The following is a 5,362-nucleotide window of genomic DNA, read 5'->3' on the forward strand; positions in this document are numbered from 1 at the left end:
TTTTTAGACTTTGCAAAGAATAAACTTCCGAATAGTAATAAGAGGTTCGTGTCCTTGTAAGAAATGTTGTAATCAGAAAAGATTATGTGAAGATGACATATATGACGATATAATCGTTAATTGGATTAATCCATATTATACACAATGGATTTACATATATTATTAAACTAGTGATACCAAGTATTTACATATATTTTATGTCTTATATTAATAGGTGTATGGCTGCAACAAGCATGTTGAATGGAAAGAAACAAAATTGTTCACCAAAATGGACTACATGTTCGGTAAGTACTTCATTCACTTTGTAAAACATGCAAACTTATTGTTTTTATTAATTTTTATTTTATTTTATTGTAATTCAAATGTAGTGTGCTATACAAAAAGGAACTACCGAATGTGGTTATTATGTGATGAAATTCATGTTGGAAATTGTTTCCAACAACCTATGCAAAGGAATGGATAAGGCAAGTAATTTAATAATATATCTTTCTTCTTCAAATTTTTAAAAATACTTGCTTATTTATTATTTTTATTTCTTTTGAAATTTGTAGACTTTGAAAAGACAAGGAAGATGGCCCTACAACAAACAAGAGATTTATGAAGTTAGAGACAAATGGTCTAAGTTTATTATTGATGAATGAGTTAATAAAATGCTTCTTAGTTGATACTTTACGTTTAAAATTAGTTTATGTTTATTGACTTGATGTTTAGTAGTTTTGATGAATTGTGTTATTTATATTAGTTTCATGTTTAGTAGCTTGAATTAGTTTAACGAATTGTGTTCTTTATATTAGTTTCATGTTTAGTAGCTTGAATTAGTTTAATGAATTGTGTTATATATATTAATTTCAAATTAGTTGATGTTGAATGTTAAATTGCTGCACAGGTTCTGAAAATTGATGTGGATTATTGAAACTGTAAAACTGTACAGATTTTGGTAGAAATCATAAAATAATTTTAGTATTAAAAAAATAACTATATGACATCGGGTTTCAGTGAAACACCGACGTCGTAGTAATTAAAAATTGTAATAATTAATATACGACGTCGGATATTTAGTAAATATTCGACGTTGTATTATTTAAAAAAAAGTATTTAACTTAAGACGTCGGTTATTTGTATAAACCGACGTCCTTAAGTGAATTATTTTTTTTTAAAAAAAATATATACGATTTCGGCCTTATCTAAAAGGCCGACGTCATATATTAATTATTTAAAAAAAAAAAAAAACAATACGACGTCGGGTGTATACAAATAGCCGACGTCATAAGTTAATTTTTTAATTTTTAAAAAATATACGACGTCGGTTGTTTAACTGACGTCGTATTATTTATGTACTACGTCTTGAAGAAGGACGATGTTAAATGGGTCAAAAAACTGACGTTAAAGCTCTTTTCTGTAGCAGTGCCACTACCACTACCACCAGTTTCACCACAACCGGCCACCACTATCAGTCTACCACCATTATGGTTCGCTGAAAAATATTTTTCGTGAATTTGATGAAAATTGACTTTTCCTTTGTTTGGTTCATGGAAAACATTTTCCTCAAGAATGAGGAAAACATTTTCCATCCCCCCCCCCCCCCCCCCACCTCCCCTGGTACAAGTAGGACAATTATGCGCTCACTAACTTTTATTAATTACCATTATTATTGTGTAGGGGTATAATTATCTAAATACTCATTATTCCTTACAATTTCAAACTCAACCAAACAATGGAATCAATATTCCCAATAATTTATTTTTCACCAACCAAACAATTTAAATGATATTTCTGATAATTTCTTTTCCATGGAATTTCAATTCCATTTTCCCCTCAAATATTTTCTGCGAACCAAACGGGCTGTTAATGTGGTGGGAGCTGAAGGTCTTCCAAGTTGATAAGACTAGGTTGGTGACTATTTACTCTTCTTCTTATTATTATATAAGGGCATTTTAGTCATTGTTCATTCATTCCCTTTCAATTCCCAATCATTATATTCATGTTTACCAAACAATGTAATTTAAATTCTCATTTTATTCTTTCTCTCTAATTCCCACCTCCCAACCAAACGCCATGTTAGGATATTTGAAAGTACATACAACGTCGATTATAAGCGTTCATATATATATATATATATATATATATATATATATATATATATACCTATATATATATATATGTATATATATATATATGTATACATATATATATACCTATATATATATATATATGTATGTATATATATATATATATACATATATACATATATATATATATATATATATATATATATATATATATATATATATATATATATATATATATATATATAAGAGTACGTGCTCATATGTGGTCATGTCATTAGGTGTGGCAGTGTGGTCGTATCTGTGTCGTTGAATCAGTTTAATTTAACGGCAGTGGCTAGTTCTGAGGATTTTCTCGCGTTTTGGTAAGTGAGGCTGTTATGGTAATTACAGGGGCCATTTATAGCGGCCGGGTTCCAGAATACACCAACTGTGTTGACAACATGCACCAATAGTGTAATAAAGCACACCACAGTGAAACACACCAATAGTGTATTTCCGAACACTGTATGATGTATTTATTCATATCTAATGACGCATTTTTTGTGATGTGTACCTAATTTGTGTATGTTTTTTGTTGTGCATTTCATAACATGGATGTTGTATATTTATATAACAATTGGTGCGGCCGCACTGACCACACAGGAAGGCGTTGCCGCACCTGAACTTGGCACCAATGAGAATCCGCAAATACACCAAAGTAAGGCTAATAATACACCAATTACACAAATAAATCACACAACAATGTGATTTCCCTTATTCCGGTGCCCTATGACAAGTTTATCATTGCAGTTTGCTGGGTAGGAGAATGTGCGCGAAAATACTGGAAGAATCTTGATTAATGTGATTCATTGGATCTATCTAATCTAATGGCCTGTAATTGACCATATGACCACACCTAACATTTGGTCAAAAATGTCATTTAGAATTTGTATTTAAAAACTTTAAATAATTAATTAAACTTTCATTTTGAAAAATCTTTCAAATTATGTTTATCACATTTTACACCTATAAATACAATGGAAACAAATTATATATTGTAATCTTGATTTTCTCTATCTACGGATGCTCATGTAATTTGGTAAAACAAATGAAGAGGCTGCAATCTACGGATTGTAGAGTCTGCAATCTTGATCTTCTCCATCTACGGATGCTCATGTAATTCGGTAAAACAAATGAAAAGCCTGCAATCTACAGATTGCAGAGTCTGCAATCTTGATCTTCTCCATCTACGGATGCTCATGTAAATCAGTAAAACAGCCCGTGAAAGCCCAACGGCAAATCTCGCAAAATCGCAAAACATAAAAAACAAAGACCCCGTACACCATAATAGGCAAGAAACGAATTTTATGTTGATGTTTTTCAAATATCTATGTTTTTTTGTATGTATGTAATGATCAATGCACAACCCGTATACTTTAGAACTCATTTCAAATTTCCGGTGATTACTATACTTGAATAAATCCTTTGTTATTCATTCCAATTCTTCGTTTTATCATTCCAATTCATTCTTTTATTAAAAATGGTGGATTAGAAGCTAAACATGGGTCATTGTATCATTTCATATATCATTGATGGCTGATTCCAATTATTACTAATCTATGTCATTAATTGCACAATACTGTAGGTTTAGTTGAAGTCTTTCGATGCACAATTATTAGTTAAAAATGGTGATTACTATGCTTGAATAAATGAAATAATAGTCTTAAATTTTGTAGCCTCGATTTAACATCTAAATTTATTATGGTAATTAGACATAGGGAATCACTTCTTACGGCGATTATATATATATATATATATATATTTTACTTCAAATAATAGCAATTACCCGTGCACTTTCTTTAAATTACTTTTGAATAAAATCTTAAAAATTATGGCAATTAAGGAATTATTACTTTCCGTAATATAAATTTTATCTAATTAGTTAAGGAAATTGATAATACACATATTACGTCCATAATTAACGGAGGCTAAAAAAATTATGATAATTATTTCTTTTTTTTTGAAAGTTACTGGTTCTATTACATTGTAGTATCTGTTCATATACTTTCTCAACCTACTGAAACACAAAGAACCAATAACGCCTCCACTGAGGCTCGAACTCATAATCTTCCAAATGGAAGTCCAACCCGGGTACCATTAGACCACATAGTCCTGGTTATGATAATTATTTCAATTCACAGATTATTACGCTAATTCATATATTATTACGTCCATACAATTATACAAATTATTTCAATTCACAGATTATTACGCTAATTCATATATTATTACGTCCATACAATTATACAAATTATTCCACTTCACATATTATTACACATATAAAATTATGCTAATGGTTACTTTTGAATAAAATCTTAATAATTATGGTATTTAAGAAATTAATACACACACTATAGTTTTATTAAACTATTTTTTATACTTGCTGTAATATAGATTTTATCTAATCAATTAAGAAAATTAATGGTACACATATTACGAACATAATTAAAGGAAATTAAACATCCACATATTATGTCTAAAATTAAACACACACATATTATTAATTCCTTAATTACCATAATTATTCATATTACATGGACCTCATAATTAGCATACTATTAATTAAGAAAAAAAATTAAGGAAATTAATTGTACACATATTATACGAACATAATTAAAGGAAATTAAACGTCCACATATTACGTCCATATTACCAACATGTATTTAACACTTTAATCTCTTCACACATGTATTTAACACTTTAATCTTTTTTGAAGAGATTAAAGTGTTAAATACATGTTGGTAATATGGACGTAATATGTGTATGTTTAACACTTTAATCTTACTGTGGTAATTAAACATAGAGATTTCCTTGATTTGATTATACTATATTATTGTTACTTAAAATAATATCAATTAGACATGCTCTTCCTTCTATTTTGTGTTTAGACTTTTTCTAATATAATTTTGAATTAATCAATTTCAACACTAATATATGAATCTTATAATTTCAAAAAAATATACACTTTCAAATATTTTTAAAAAAAAAATCCCACGTTTCTTTTTGTTTTTTTGTTTTTTGTTTTTTTGTTTTTTGTTTTTGTTTTTTTTTTTTAATAAAATTAGGATATACCCAGATGCTGATTATGCATGTTTCCCATGAAATTATTTTATTTTGTTTTTCATTATTTGGTTGTTTAAAGGTGTATGATTGTAATTAGTCTGAATTGAATGTGAAATGATATGTGGTTATCATGAATGTTGTTAAAAAGGTGTGCTTATTAGCAGTTGTGTTGTTCATTAATTGACAGAGAG

The sequence above is a fragment of the Ipomoea nil genome, unplaced genomic scaffold, assembly GCF_001879475.1.
Source record: "Ipomoea nil cultivar Tokyo-kokei standard unplaced genomic scaffold, Asagao_1.1 scaffold1834, whole genome shotgun sequence".
NCBI lineage: Eukaryota > Viridiplantae > Streptophyta > Magnoliopsida > Solanales > Convolvulaceae > Ipomoea > Ipomoea nil.